The sequence below is a fragment of the Arvicola amphibius genome, chromosome 1, assembly GCF_903992535.2.
Source record: "Arvicola amphibius chromosome 1, mArvAmp1.2, whole genome shotgun sequence".
Classification (NCBI taxonomy): domain Eukaryota; kingdom Metazoa; phylum Chordata; class Mammalia; order Rodentia; family Cricetidae; genus Arvicola; species Arvicola amphibius.
The window spans coordinates 155,839,601-155,857,247 of record NC_052047.1 but is presented as its reverse complement, the minus strand read 5'-3'; positions in this window follow the sequence as shown (position 1 = coordinate 155,857,247).

Below are 17,647 nucleotides of genomic sequence, written 5' to 3'. Positions count from 1 at the left end.
CTTTTATTCAGGTCATCAGGGAGAGTGTGGGTTGGGGGTTACTTCCAAGGAGCAGTTATGACACAAGATTTGTTGCATTACAAAAAAGCCTACCTTAACATGCATGACTACATGCAAAAAACTGCAAGCGTAGAGCTCTCTTCAGTTTGCAGACTACTTCACAGTCTGCATGTCTTTCCTTTCTGCAGTTTTGCTCTGGGCAGAGTCTCCATCCCAGTAGTTGCTTCCTTCTTTTTATACTGCTGGACAGATTTCTATTCTCTCAGAAGACCTTTTGTTTACCTTGTGAGGTGTGTGAGTCTTCTCTATTTCCAGCAGAGGATATTTGAATTTAGAGGAAACTGACATACACCAATAATATTAGAACTAGTACTTGCTTTGGAAGCAGAAGGTGATCGGTGGTATTCTGCAGAACACAAATGACCAAAAAAAAATCTCACTGTACCTTTTCTTCCTTATGTTACTTTCTGGTTATCTGCCAACAATTTTTGCTAGGAATGATGGTATGCAAGAAAAGAAGATGACAGGGAGAACCATAGAGCTTTTTCCTCACTCAACAGTATACATCAGGGCATCTGAGGCATTGAACATGAAGCAATACTAGATAAATACTAATAATATAAATACTAAGGAGCTGAATACATAATACTAAATTTACATTAAAGACCAATATACTGAAATTATCACTTTAATCTTTGATTAAAAATAAAATATGGAATTTTTGTATCTATGTGCTAAGTACTTGCAAAAGCATTTAGAAAAATACCTCAAATAATCTCAAAATGCTTTAAGTAGAAAACGTTTGTGAACACAGTAGAAGATGTCCTGAGGCCATGTGGCCATCACAACACACAATAGTAGAAATGTGAAAACTCTATTTAGCATTTAGGAATCCTATAAAGTTAAAACATCCTGAAGAGAAAATTTGAGAAGTCCCAGGAGGAAGGGATGAAGAGATGAACACCAAGTCACTCAGGAGCCATATGCCCCTCAAATTCTTCAATTGTGCACATGGGCGTAAGACTATAGAGTAACAATGTCAAGAATATACTATTGTTCAGTATATCTAGAATTAAGAATAAAATTTATATCCTGTTGAGCACATATTACCGCTGAAATTTGAGGTCTCCAAATATGAGAGACCTCATTTAGGAAGGGTAAGAATGCTTTTGAAGCATCACCTCTGGATACAACACAACCCTGGCAATCAGGAACACGTGGTGAGGGGTTTAAACTTTCCCACTTTTCACAACTGAATTTAAGTTTCAGTTCTCTAGGAGGAGCAAAACAGGTTTCTCTTCCAACAAAGGGCCATTAATCAACAACACCCCTGATAGCAGGGATGGGAGAGAAAGCCCTGAGCCAGCTCCCACTGTCTTGCAAGGCAATGATCAAATAAGAGAAATTCCTGCAATCCCATCTTGAAACATATCTGGACTTGTCCAATCTTTCCCAAGAATGTCCAAAGATTGTAAAACTAAAACCTCTGCCAACAAAAGTGTACTAGTATAACTGCTGCTTGATTGACCAATCATGTTTGAGATGACCTAACTGTTCCCGAAATTCCCCTAGTTGTGCTAAAAAAAGAGCCTGAATGCTCCTTTCAGGGCACCATTTTTGTACAAGTGATTGACCCCGCAATCTAGCTCCTTTTGTAGAATAAATGCTCTTTGTTATTCCATGCTATTTGAGTCTGGGGTCTTTCTTCATAGTTTCTATGGCCCTTACAATAGCAGCAATAGATACCTATACCAGAAGGTACCTGCTATGTCCATCATGGATAAAGGAAGAACCTGTGTGTCCCCAACCTTTATGAGGAACTATTGACTGTTAGTGGTTACCTCAGGAGATTGTGTCATTTTCTTTGATTGTATAGCCATTAGGGGACTACTGAAGGTAAAGAAGGGGTTCACAAAAGAAAAACCAGAGAAAAAACAGAAGAATGAACATAATCACAAAACTATGTGTATATGAATCTATAAAGAGAATATTTAAAAATTCCATTTAAAACATTTAATAAAGTATTCCATAAATGCAAAATTTGGAAATTTTCTATGAAACATGAGACTATATCTTTAATACCTCGTATTTAGAACCTTAAAGATCTTATCAACAGAAATACAACAATTCACAAAACACTCAATAAGGAAGATGAGAGTAGTCTACTGGAAATAATATCATGCTAAATGCTAAATTACTTTTCTTGAAAGATATTAGAGATTGATGTTTATTTTCCATTTAACTACCAGAGAAAAAATTATAATGCACAAGCTTAAGTCAAGATAAGAACAATGTTTGCCATGGAAGGCTACAGAGGAAAGAAAAGAAGGATCAAATCACAGTGTGAGGAATACAAGGCAAAGAAATAAAATTTTAAGGCCAATTTCTTAGAACAAGATAGATCAAGCATCCCAAAAGGTGGCAGGGGGTAGTGATAGACAGAAACAAATATTTGTAAAGCAGCTAAGAATATAACATTGCCGTTAGTTGCTTACCTAGAGTGAGTGGGGTTTTTGGTTCCTTCACCATTGCTGTAGTAAATAAAAGAGAAAAGTTAGAACAGTGCCATCCGACTGAATGAGGAAGAACTTTACATATAACAAGCAAAATGATATTTTCTAAGTTGGGTGAGTGTTTCACACAAAGTTGTCAAAAAGTCTCATTTAATCTTAAATGAGCAATAATATACCATGGCAAAGGTCACCTTCTTTATTAAACTCATGTATATCTTGTTAAGGTGTAAAGGGTTGTACATTAATTTCACTTGTCTGATTATTATGAACGCCTCAAAGTGAAAGTGAAGAACAGCTCTTAAATACAAAAGTGAATGATATTGAAACTATGTTTTGATCAGAGGGTAGAGTGGATCAGTTACAGTACTATTAGAAATACTTATATTTTCTTGCTAGGGTATCATGTATTATATGTTTGTTATATAATATATTGAAAATAATGGCATAAGTCTTTCTAAACTAGAAATTATATGAAAAAATGTGGGGTTTTTTTGTGCTGAGAACTGAACTCTTGAATTGAGTTTCATGACCCCCAAGATAAATCAACTCACCTTCTAGAACAAGTCTTAGATGTTTTCGATATGTATTTGAAAGGAAGAATCTCTACTGAGATTGTTGGAAAAAGCAAAGAGGAGAAAAACAGAACACATCAAAATGAAAGCTGGAAAATGTTGAAATAATTTAAATATTTTAATAATGTAAACTACATGTTAATATATTTGTTTGCAAACAATTATAGTAATTAATATTAGAAATAACTTTGTGGAAGACATAAACTGCCTAGTTGTTAAGTCAAAATAGCAGAAAGAGCCACAACTGAAGAGGTCACTACTGAGGAAACTGAAATAAAAACCAAAGTATTTCCTTAAAGAAGAATAGAGAGGCAAACGTACAAATATTTAAAGTCAAGGTATTTTCTGGAAGGTTCTATAAAAGTTTCAAGGACTAATTATGTCGATTACCTTTTACAATTCTATAAGAAAACAGAAAACTTAACACAAAATACAGCAAATATTAAGAAAAATTTACAAGGATTAAAAATCAGTGAATAATGCCTTTACTTGTTTTTTCAAAAGTAGATCATACACACATGTTCAAAAAAACTACTAAATAGGATGTCAGCCAGCCAATCCTAGCCATGTATTTTAAAATAATTTATAATTTATTGTGGAATATCAAAAATGATAATATATGAAAAATTGATCTCCATATTGATGCAGAAAGCATTATCAATCATTAATCAGTTCTCTAAATAGACTTGCAAAATGTTTTAGATAGAAATTTTAATAGAAATTTTCCTATTTGATAAGCATATTATGAGTTAAACAAAATAAATTAAAACTAAGAATTTTATATTAAATTTATGAAGAAAGCTTTGCTGAACTTACTGAGTAAATCTGGCACAGTGATGTGGCACCTATAATCTCACCACTCTAAATGCTGAGAAAAGATAATTTTAAGTTTGAGGCCAGTCTGAGCTGATAGTGAAACCCTGTTTCAACAAAACAAAAGAAAACAAAACAAAGCAAATCAAAACACGTGCATAAAATGAATATATGTAATGATGTTATATTTTAATATTATATTAGTAGTCTATAATGACAGTGAGAGACATTTTAGGATTAATAATGGAAAGGGATAGATAAGTTTTATTGCTTGTACATGCTATGTTCAGAAAAATCCGACATAAATAATAAATAAGCACTGAAAACTATCATTAAGCTAGATTTAATGCCATACTACCAACTTGAATATATGAATGCTATCATATATACAATGTATGTGCATGTATAGAAGCACTTGTTTTTAGATTAGAATTTAGCCTAGAAAAAAAAATACCATGTAAGTGGAGAAAAAATTATATAGAAGCCTATGCAAAAAAAAAGTGTTTTCAAGGAGAGACACATTGTTCATGAATAGCACAATGTAACACTCAACTATATCATTCATAATTAGCTATTCTATGAATCTTTTCATGGAGTGAAAATACTGGGGCTATTTTTTTTAATAATTGCAATTCATACGTAGATTTCAGAAAAGGATGTTCACAACTTGATTAATAAAGGAGAAAAGAACCGAAGCTGCCTTGCATGATAATAAGAATAATTGAATAGCACCTCTGTCTTCAGTGGAGGCACCACATGTCGGAACAAACAAAAGTGTTGTCCAGCAGCAAAGGAAGCCGCATGTGAGGCTGTAATACTTCATTACACCTTTTACAAAGGAGATGATGTAAATCACAGTAATATATATCTTATTCAAATGTAACCTAAATATTATCATTTCATCATGTAGTCAATGTAACCTTTTAATTAGCTATTTAACAATCAATTAATAAAATTAAAAACAGTAGGCAACTTCTTATACTATATCCCAGATTAACTAACCATAGAGACTAGTGATGGCTATAGAGGACATGATGAAGTAAGGGATTACTCTTTTATTCATGAACATTAGAGGGAAAAAAAAGTACAGAAAACTGTGTACTTCAAAGCCAATTGAAAAAAAATGCTCCATTTAAGGGAGAAGGGTAAACCTGGAGGATAAATTTATATTACATAATCAAGTAAATGCACATGGATTAGAAAGAGACAGAAGAAAGCAAAATAGAGCTAGGTACATTTTATAGTGTTAATTTTTTGTAAGTTGTCTCAAATATGTGGATCATCACTTTACCAAGTGATTTCTGTTACCATATCCACAAATGAATGGGCCTAAGAAATGAGCAATGAAGCCCCCCACTCTTAACATGTTTAAAACTTTTTCTTTCTTTCTTTCTTTCTTTCTTTCTTTGATGGAAATGGGAGGGAGGAGGGAAGAAGGGGGCTGTGCGGGATCGTGAAGAATGGACGCGGGTAGGGCGATGACGGTAGTTCGTGATTGCATTCCTTGAGGTATGTAGGTGTGATTGCAGACTTTCCTTTCTTTCTTTCTTTCCTCCTTTCCTCTTTCTTTCTTTCTTTCTTTCCTCCTTTCTTTCTTTCTTTCTTTCTTTCTTTCTTTCTTTCTTTCCTTCTTTCCTCCTTTCCTTCTTTCTTTCTTTCTTTCTTTCTTTCTTTCTTTCTTCCTTTCTTCCTTTCTTCCTTTCTTCCTTTCTTCTTTCTTTCTCTTATAGACATCCTAACCTCAGTTTCCCCTCCCTACCTCTCAACTCTGCCTCTCCTCTCCCCCAGATCCACCCCTCCTCTGTTTCTCTTCAGAAAAGAGCAGGCCTCCCAAGGGTGTCAAACAAACATGTCATGAGAAGTTACAAAAAGACTAAGTACATATTTTTGTAACAAGGCTGCGTGAGGTTTTTAATTTTTGACTAAAGCTAATTTTTGAGCCAAGCTAACAACTAAATGATCAAGGACTTCAGCTACAAAGAAAAGAAGTGTGGACCTGTACGCCAGCACAGATGTAGTTTTCCCCTCTGTTGATAAAGAAGAAAAGCAGACATTCAATATTAGGGAGTGCATGGCTGCGCTTACACGAGCTGTACACAACATGCAAATGTGCAGAGACAGGAACACAGTAACTGTTTGATACAGGCTGGAGGACTGGGTTTTTCTTTAGCCATGTGATAGGGGTTCTGAAAGTAGATAGTGATAGTTATAAAACAGAAAAAAGTGTTAAATTGCCCAAATTAAATATTTTACGTGATGAAAATGATGAATTCTATACTATGCATATTTTACAGCACCAAGATGTGAGAATTTGGTGAAATAAACTGATTAGTAATTAAGAATAAAGATACTGTTCTGGTCAGGTTTCTCTAGTTTTTGATTGTGCCTGTTGGTGATGATACCATCAGTACCAATTCAATGGATTTTTCTTTTTTTTTTTTTATTCATTTCACATAACAACCACAGTACCCCTCCCTCTTCTCCTCCCACTTCCTCCAGCTCCCCTATCCACTTCTCAGAAAGGATAAAGACTCCCATGGGGAGTTGACAAACCTGGCACATCAAGTTGAGGCAGGACCAAAACCCAACTCCCATCAAGTCTGAGTAGTTCATTCCACCACAGGAAATAGGCTCCAAAAAAGCCAGCTCATGCACTCAGGACAGATTCTGGTCCCACTGTCAGGGGATCCCACAAACAGATCAATCCACACAACTGTCTTCCACATGCAGACAGCCTAGCTCAGGTCCATGCAGGCCCCCAGCTTCTGGTCCAGAGTTCATGAGCTGCCACAAGCTTGGATCATCTATCTCTGTGGGTTTCTTCATCATGATATTGACCCCACTTGCTCATATAATCCCTCCTCTCTCTTTCCGACTTGACTCCTATAACTCAGCCCAGTGCTTGGCTGTGGATCTCTGCACCTGCTTCCATCAGTTACCGGATGGAGGTTATAGGATGTCAATTAGGGTAATAATCAATATCATTCTAGAAGAAGGACAGTTTAAGCACCCTCTCCACTATTGTTAGGACTCTTAGCTGGGGTCATCCTTGTGGATTCATGGGAATTTCCCTAGCACCAGATTTCTCCCTAACCCCATACTGACTCCCTTTATCAAGATATCTCTTTCATTGCTCTCCTCTCTCCCTCCTCAACTTGACCATCCTGATCCCTCATGTTCTCATTCTCTATTTCCTCCCCTCTAACCCCATCCTCAGTTTACCCAGGAGCTCTCATCTATTTCCCCCTTTTAGAGCTATCCATGTGTCTCTGGTATGGTCCTCCTTACTATCTAACTTCTCTGGGGCTAAGGATTGTAGTCTGGTTTTCCTTTGCTTCATATCTAATATCCACTTATGAGTGAGTACATACCTTATTTGTCTTTCTAGGTCTGCATTATTCAGAATGATTTTTTTTCTTGTTCAATCCATTTGCCTGCAAATTTCATGATGTCATTGTTTTTACAGCTGAGTGATGTAGGTGTGTCTTCTATCTATATGATGATTTCATTGGTTAATTAATAAAGAAACTGCTTGGCCTCATAGGTTAGAACATAGGTGGGCGGAGTAGACAGAACAGGAAAAAGGAAGTGAGGTAGATGCCTCAGGCAATCGCCATGTCTCACCTCTCTAGGGCAGATGCCATGCCTCTCCTCTCTGAGCCAGACGCAATGAAGCTCCAGCCCAAGTGAACGTACGCTAGAATCTTCCCGGTAAGGCACCACTTCATGGTGCTACACAGATTATTAGATATGGGTTAATCAAGATGTGAGTAAGAGGCTGAAACTAATGGGCCAGGCAGTGTTTAAATGAATACAGTTTGTGTGTTGTTATTTTGGTGTCAAGCTAGCCATGCGGGAGCAGGGCAGGACAAAAGGAAGGCCTGCCCGCTCACCTCATCACTACAGCTGAGTAATACTCTACGGTGTAAATGTACCACATTTTCTTTATCCATTCTTTGGTTGAGGGGCATCTAGGTCATTTCCAGGTTTTAGCTATTATAAATAATGCTGCTATGAATAGAGTTGAAAAAGTGTTCTTTTGGTACAATTTACCATCCTTTAATTCTTCTGGAATGAAAACAATCATTTCTGATTGGCCTGGTAGACAAAAGACAAGATAGCTGAACAGATGGTAGCTACCTTGTGCCATGCCACTGATAAATTTAGTTTTTGTTTTTCTCTTGCCTTGCCAGTCTCCTGCACCCCCTTCCTGATGTTTTCAAACAGAAAAGATAATGCTTGCATGCACTGTTTTTATTTCTTGTGAATCAACTACCATTTCAGAGTCCTGCAAGTCCCTCAACTTACAGCTTTCAGTCAGGCCACAGAAACTTGGTACTGCATTCAGGAATCACACAGGAACTTGATGTTCTTAGCTGTAAGGATAAAAGCCTTTGTGTTAATTGGTTTTTATTGGATGCTCCAAGCTCAGTTCATGTTTCCTTAACAGTGCACACATTTCACAGGATCTAAAAAACATTCCTTCCATTTTGAGACTTTTAGGTGAATTTGCTGTGTTCCTTGATTGGTACATTAAAATTATTTAAGATATGCAAATAACTGCTTCTTTAGCATTTGCTTTGTTAGGTTTTCTGTTGCTGTGAAGAGACACCATGACCACTGCAACACGTATAAAGAAAATATTTAATTAAGGGGGCTTGTTTATAATTTCAGAGGTTCAGTCCATTATCATCACGATGGGGAGCATAGCACGATGGGCAGATATGCTGCTGAATGAGTACCTGAGAGTCCTACCTTTTGTAGGCAACAGGAAGTTGCTAAGACACCTGGGCATAGGAAAGCTCTAAGAATGCCCCCACAACGACACACTTTAACCAACAAGGCATACCCACTACAACAAAGTCACACCTCCTACTAGTGCCACTCCCAATGAGATTATGGGACCAATTACATTCAAACCACTACACACATCTTCCCAACCTCATTTTTACTTGTAATGATTGGCATTAGGAGGACATATATATTTAAACAAGTTTTAAGTATACAGTGCATATATAAATATAAATATATTTAAGTTTTATTAACATATAAATGTGCTATTCATAGAAAATTAATATGCAAATAGATAGTACTTTAAATTAAACACACCATATCTTCAGAGATAGGGACTGTTAAATTTTTTGAGCAACATTTAAGTCATATCCATATAATTTTGTTTATCTATGTTACATTATGGAAGATCTAACACTACATGCATGTGCTTTAATATTTTATGCATAGAATCATTTAAACATATTTGGGTATAATATATATATATATATTGATTTTAATGTGTTTTCCTAGAGATATATATATAGATAATATCATATATGCATGTATAAATATCTGATTATAAACATACATACACAGAAATATTCTTATTTATGCAAAATAAACTCATGAACAGATTTTATCATAAAAGTAGTTGTGACTTTCTGTTTTTAAACTACTTTTTAAGGATTTCTATTTTTTATGTGTATATGTGTATGACTGTGTGTATGTTCACATTGTTGTAGGTACCCACAGAGACCTGAAGAGGGCACTGGATTCCCTGGAGTTGGAGTTACAGGGAGTTGTGAGCTATCCACTGTGGGTGCCAAGAACTGAACTCCAGTTCTCTGCAAGAGCAGTATTACATTTTCATCACTGACCATGTCTCCAGCATTGTGTCTCACTGATTTAATAATTATTTAAATTTTCCCTCAAATTAATCTGTCATTTTGTAACACAAACACATATTTGTTAGTTATTTGACGATCTCATGTGACATGTTTCTATGAACATTATTCTTTTATTGATTGTTGTATTATATTTATTGCTATTATTATTGAGTCTGTCAACAGTATTCTAGACAAAATTATTTGAAATATTTCATAAAAGAAAAGAAATCTTATTATAGCAGAAAAAGCTTTTAAAACCCATACATTTAAGAATTATTTGGAAGAACTTAATGAAACAGTAAATATGCAGTGAATTGATGGCTCTGTCAAGAGCAGACAGCAGAGTCAATAGGCTGAAGCTAGGGTTGCAAACCTTTTCTTATTGGACTTGATGGTAAATATTTAGCTTTTATGGGCCAAGAGGAAAAGTTGAAGTTATTGTGTATATGATTAAATAACCATCTAAAATGTCATTACTTAAAAATGTGAAAATTAAAAATTAGCTGGTTCAGTAAATATAGCTCAGAAGTTGTAATTGATTGACATTTACCTGGAAGCTTATATTAATAGTCAATTTCCCACATGGGAAATGAGAGATTAGACATGATCTATCCTGGAAGGAAAGTTTGAAGTAAGAACTTGCATATTTCTTCCTGCTTACTGAAATAATAGAGGAATAAGAAAGAAAACTACCATTGCAGGAGAAGTAAATGAAATTCTCCTAGCTTCTGCTCAAAAGAGAAACAATATAGGAAATTCAGAGGTCATAGTAATCTCCTATCTGCTTTTACTGAATTGCAAATGGATTCTAAGTTTAAAAAAATAGCCAGGGCTTACCGTGAAAGGGCTTATGATATTCATTCCTTTGTGCATGAGTACCATGTACTTGTATTTAATTGACTTTTGTCTATGTATCCTTCCAGAGAAGATTTACCAAAAGTACATCCTGTTAGGTAGTCCTTTGTATAGCAAGGCGAGTCCCTTCTGAGTACTTTTGCTCTTGCTGTGCAGGAATATCTAAGAGTTGTAATTATACAAGAAAAGGGGCTATTTTAGCTCATGGTTTTAGAGGCTGGGAAATGTTAGAGTTAATTGCTATTTCTGATGAAAGATGACTGTCAAACCATAATACTGTAGAGAAAACATGTAGAAGCAAGCAGAAAATATGAAAAAACATATGGGTAGCCTTGCTTTACAACCACCTTTACTATAGTAATGAATCCAGTACTTGTGAGAGTGAGAAATCATTCATAAAGAAAACTGACTTATGAGTTAAGGATCTTTAGCATGACCTCCAATTTGGGCCTAGTCCCCAAAACTGCTGCACTGCATCATGCTTAAAGTGTACTTTCAGGTGGCAAGCCGTGTTTGCCCACAGTAACTGATGCAATAAGAAAATGAACTGTAATGAGAAAGTCATAAATAATATTCAGCACCAGAATGTCCAAAGTCATTTAATCAAGTATGGAATAAAGCTATATAGATATTTTAATTGACAAATAAAATAATTCATATTTATGAGAGCCCGTGGGTTACATAACCCTCTGAGATTAACCATTCACAATGTTGCCAGGAGAGTCAGGCCTTTCCAAGCCCATCCTGGTGTCAATCTGTGAAATACATCTTAATGAGTGGAGAGGAAGCATCTTGAACTAAGTCATGAATATGATTGAGTATTAGATGTTTAATTTTGCTAACATTTGATTTTAAGGAGATAATAATGTTAAATGTTGACTCGTGAGTATCATTGCCAGAGAGCTGATTTTAAGCCATGTGATTCTCATCCTACATCCTAACTAGTTAAGTCAGGGATGGTCAAACCTGATAACTGGATTCCTTTTCCATGAAGTTGAAACTGTAAAAGTGGCACCTGAACCTGCAGTCTGTGGGTCATCAGTACTCAGTATTACAAAGGTTTTTGTAATGAAGAAGAATGTAGCCTTTTTTCAGGAAGAAGTGAAGGTGAGAAGTTGGAAAGAAAGATAGAAGGAACAAAAGGGCTTTAGAAGGAAGAAGAAAAGGAAAAATTAAGATGGCACAGGTTAGGTGTGAGAAGAGGATAAGGAGAATGCAACTGTAGGGATGCTGAGAAAGAACAAACCACACAGAGATGTTACTTGGCTTCTCCCTGCAGCTCTGGTAGCTACCTGCTCTAAAACAGAAATACCTCAGGCCCTTCATTGTCAGATTTTCCTAGATTCTTTTAAACTCTTCTCATGAAAACTAGGGTAGTTCTATTTTTTTCCTAGTTGTAGCTAGTAGGTTGTAATTTGTGCAGGTGTATGTTCCATTTACCCATAATGCATCAAAAAGTTAAAAATAGATATAGAGTCTTGATCAGGGTAACATAATGATATTTCCTAATGCATTATTTTATCACGTTATCTCTGAGGGAGGAAAAGGTTAGAAAATTATTCAGAGTAATGGGCAGTCACAAATAGAAATAAGAATGGTGGGGGAAAATAGGTAAATGGAAAAGCAAAGCACAAAAAGACAAAAATCTAGGTCCAGTGAGGAGAGTAAAAATAGTAATGTAGGAATTTAAAATAAAAAGCAGAAGTGAATGTTTTTTGAGAATATCTAAATATTACTACCCGGTTTCTAATTCTTTTTATCACTATGTTTCCATCTTCCAAGTTTCTAATCTATTTCTGTTGTTGGAATAGTTTTACAAGTCAGACAAGTAGTACTCAATGGTATTTTTAAATAAAAGACCTTGAATGGCCACAAAGAGTAATCTAGCTTTCATTTATGAGTGAATGGGTAGTCTTTCCATTTTATCTTCTAGTTAAATGACATTAGAACAAAAAAAAACCCATGATCATTGGTTCAGGATATACTGGTTGGCCTTGCAGAAACAAATGTAGTTCTTCCAAATCATAATGAATGACATAAGAAAAAAACCTCTTAAATTTAATATTCTTTAAAATATACCAGTGTAGGCACTTCCTGAGAAAAGTGAAAGAAAACAAATTCAACACTAATTACAGATGGAAGTGAAGGACACTCGGGGGCGAAGCTCAGGGAAAAGTAAATAGAGAATGTCTACTTTGGGTCAACACTTCTCTGCTATTATTTATATTCTTGAGTCACTTAACAAAAGCAAAAGTTGTCAGTTGTCTTTCTGCTCCTCCCTGTTTCAGGGACAGACATATTTTCTAGTGCAGTGCCAGTCTTGTCTCTGAGAGACAGCGGTGGAAGTAGGAGTGAAAAGAATTGCCTGTATTATATGCCCCATCACCGGGACTGCCTTTAACTATGGAAAAATAGATATTCTTGCCATTAGTGACCCCCAACATTGACCTCACTTACATGGTCTACATGTTCCAGTATGATTTTGTCTATAACAAGGTCAATGGCACAGTCAAAGATGTGAATGTAAAATATGCCATTAACAGGGAAGGCATCTCTGTGTTGAGGAGTGAAAACACACCAAAATAAAAAAAAGGTGATGTTGGTGCTTGGTGTTCTATAGAGTCTACTGGTATCTGTATCATCATGGAGAATGCCAAGGCCTACTTGAAAGGTGAAGACAAGAGGGTTATCATCTGTGCTCCTTCTGCTGAAGCCGTCATGTTTGCAATATGTATGAACCACGAGAAGGACTCATGAACATGGGCCATGCCACCACTGCTACTCAGAAGACTGTGGAGGGCTCCTTTGCAATGCTGTGGTGTGATGGCTAGGGGATTACCCTGAGCATCATCCTTGTATTCACTGTTGCTGCCAAAACTGTGAGTAAAGTCATCTCAGAGCAGAATGGGAAGCTCAGTGGCATGCCTTCAATGTTCCTACCTCTAGGGTTTTTACTGTGGATCTGACATGCCACATGGAGAAAGTTCTCAATTATGATGACATGAAGAATGTGGATAAGCAAGCATCAGAAGGCTCATTAAATGGCATCCTAGGTTCCACTGAGAAGGATCAGCTTCTCTGGTGTGACTTTAATGGTTATGCCCACTCTTCCAACTTTGATGCTGGGACTTGTATTGCTCTTAATGACAACATTCTAAATCTCATTTTCTGGTATGACAATGAATATGACAGCAATAGAGTGGTGGACCTCCATAGAAGCCCTGCCGCATTCAGCCCAGGAAGAACATAAAAGGAAGAGAGAGGCCCTCTGATTCTGTAGAGTCCCTGTCCAAGCATGTCCCCCACCACACTGAGTATCTGTTTTCATAATTTCCATGCCATATTCACAGAAAATGGGAGTGGCTTCTGGGGCCCTACTCTCTTAAATATCATTACCAAAGTTCGCTGTATCTTCCTCTCCACAAATGTTAGGTTACTGAACTAAAAATGACAAAAGTCAACTTCTGACATCTAATGTGCTGCTCTTGAGGAATTATGAACTGTGTGAACTGCTATAGTTATTTTTCTTTGTCCTTTAAAGCCTCCATATTAACTTTGGTTTCACATAGAAAATTTCTTGTTAAGCCACTAGCCCCACTAACCACCGTTTACTCACTGAGAGGAAGAGCAGAGTTCATTGCTTGTTCTTTCAAACAATTGTGTTATCGAGGAAGCTTCTTCTTATCAAATGCTAGTGTTTGTGTCTAAAATGGAAGAAGAGTATAAAACAAGTGGTTCTATGATATCCCAGGAGAGAAGCTTTCAGTGCCAAGGTGCTAAAAAACAACTTTCAAAAAGGAGAACCTGGCAGAACTTGTATTCTTGTAACCTTCTGTTGTAGAAATAAAAATTAGGCATGGATACTCCTGGGTTTCCAACATTTCTGGACTCTTCTTTATTTATTTTATTATCTGCCCTGAAAAATCATATTTTAAGTCACTTATTCTCTACTCATATTATTTACAGTCACTTCCTGGGCTTCTCTGGGAGGGGTGTAGATTCTGAAAAATCTGTCTTCCCTGGCTTGGTAGAGTAAGTAGTGAGCATGCAAACTTCTGAAGCATAGTAAAACAATAGTTAAAAGATCTAGAACGTAGTCAGAAGGATATAGTCAGAGGTTATGAAAGGAGGACCAGGGAGGGATCATATGAAGGAAGAACATTCATAAAGTTGTAGAGAAGGCCCTAACCCCACTTCTTTACCATCTTTTTCTGAAAGAATATTGCTGACTATTACAAATGATGTAGGATTTGCTATGTTATGTTGTTATCATTTCTATTTTGTTAATGAGCCCTTGGAAAAAAATTACATTTGTGTGGTCTTTCAGTAATATCACAAGTAAAGAGTTCAGATCAGACACTGACCATACTACTGTGTCCCTAGTTCCATGACCTTCTTTGTCTCACATTTTTTGAGAATTTCATATATGAGCACTATTTTTACATACATTTACATATCATTTCCATTCTATATTTTCCCCTCCAACTGCTCCTTGTACCTCCAACTTTCAACTTCATGACCTTTTCTTATTTAATTATTATTGTTACAAAAAATATAAAACCTGCTAAGTTCGTTGTTTGTTTATATTTGTAGACAGGTTTGACCACTTGGGATTGGGTAACTTATCAAGTGGCCAATTTCTGGAGAAGAATGTTCTCTCCCTCTCTCAGCAACTGTTACTGGTATTTAGCTCTTCATCCAGCATGAGGACTATTACAACATAACCTCAAACCACAGTCAGTCAGAATGCAGAGTTGTGACTCCCAGTCCCAATGGATAATCTATGAAATACTCCTATACTTATGGCTCAATGAACATTGCAGAAGAGGGAGTAGAAAGATTTTAAGAGCCAGAGCACTATCCCTTATCCCTAATGCTAATCCTATTTCTAAACGTAAACCTGACCCTAGTACGAATTCTAAATCTAACAATTACATTAACACAACTACAATGCCTAATCACATCTATACTCTAACACTAAACCAAGCTCTAACCTTAACTTTAATCATAGTCATAACTCTAACAAAAACTGTAACCATGACCCTATCCCCTAGTGTCAACCCTAGCTTCAATACTAATACTTGCTATAAACCTTAACAAAACCTAACCTCTAAACATCACCATAATCCTAATATTACCTTAATCCTAACCTGACTTGTAACTCTAATCAGAAACAACTCAAAATATGAACGGCCTTCCACCAAACCTAATGCTAGCTTTGAACATAAGAACACTAACCAAATCCCACTCTATAACTCTCCTTGTAGCCCAAATCCTAAATGTAAACATGCTTTAATATTCCCACAAACCCAAATCTAACCCTGTGTAAATCATAATCCTGACCTAATCCTCTAATTAACCTTAGCTATAATCTAGCACTAATTGAAACCCAAGCCCTGATCAAAAGCCTGTGTCTAACCCTAAATATAGCTATAACCATAGTGCTAAACCTAACCCTGACTGTATCTCTAACCATAACCACAACACTAACCCTGAGCCTAATACTAACTTTAACCTTAACTCTCAGACATGTAGTTTCCAGCACAGTCACAAGTTGGTGTGTGCACATGTTCACATACCTGCCTTTTCTGAGGATAGTGACAAGTTGTTGTGTATGTACATGTTGCATATGTACTGAATGCCCATGCATTCTTTCTCTGAGTATACTCACATGTCAGTGGGTGTGTGTCTGTTCATATGTATGCAGTTTCTGAATGTAGTTAGCTATCAATGTATACACATATCTTCATATACATGAAGTTTCTGAGCATGATAACATGTTAGTGTATATGTATATGTATATGTTTATATGCAGGCAGTTTCAGATTGTGAACATATGTCAGGATCACATGAATACAGTTTCCAAGCAAGATCATGGATTGGTGTAGGTACATGTGTTTACACAGATGTAGTTTCCAAGCATAGTCACACATTTGTAGTGATGGGAGCGACAGGCTGCATTCCCACCCAGCTCCTGGCCGCTTGTCTAGCTTATGCCCCGAAATAATTACAAGGAAACTGTATTCTTTTAAACACTGCCTGGCCCATTAGTTTCAGCCTCCTATTGGCTAATTCTCACATCTTGCTTTAACCCATATTTAGTAATACGTGTAGCACAACGAGGTGGTGGCTTACTGGGGAAGATTCAGCATGTCTGACCTGGCGACTGGCTCCATGGCATCTGACCCAGTGAGGAGAGGCATGACGTCTGACTAACTTCCCTTCTTCCCAGCATTCTGTTCTGTCTACTCCACCTATCTAAATCCTGCCCTATCAAAAAGCCAAGGCAGTTTCTTTATTAACCAATGAGAGCCCTCCATCACACATTGTCACATGTGTACCTGTTCGTGCAGAACTAATTTCCTGGATGAGTCACATGTTGGTGTTAACATGTTTGTTAAAATGCATGCAGCTCCTTAAAATGTTCACATGTCCACATGTATACACCCATTTGCACACATGCATTTTCCACATAGTGTCATATGTCAATGTGTATGCATGTGTTGATATTCATGCAGTTGTAAAATATTGTCACATGTTGGCATGTGCATACATGTTTATATGCATGAAGTTTATGGACAGCATTCCATGGTGGTATCTATTTGCGTGTTCAAATACAATCAGTTTTTGTTTCTGTTTTATGTTGCTGTTTATGTACCTGTTTATACTCAGGCATTTTCCAGGTTCAGTCAAGTATCAACAGTCATGTGTGTTCATATGCAAACACTTTCTGAGTGTTAAAATGTAGGTGTTCATTTACATCTTCACACATGTGCAAATTCTGAGTGATGTCATCTGACAGCATAACTGTGAGTATACACAGGCAATTTCTAACTGTTGTCTTTTGCCGGTGTTTACATGCATTTTACATGCATGCAGTTTCAGAACACTCTCATATATTAGTGTATATGTACATGTTCTTAAGTTTTCAATTTCTGAGTCCTTTCATTTGTTGCATATGTGTATATTCACATGATTATATTTCTGAGCACCCTAGTATGTCAGTGTGAATGCATATGCTCACATGTGTGCAATTTCTGAGTGCTCTCCTATATTGGCATTCATGTCTGTGTTCACATGCATGCAATGTCTGAGCATTGCCACATGTCAGCATTCATACATATGTATACAATTTCTGAGTGCTAACTTATGTTGGCTTTTGTGTTCAGGTTCTCATGCACATAGCATCTGAGGGCTTTTCATGCAGTGGTGTATATGTGAATTTATGCACACA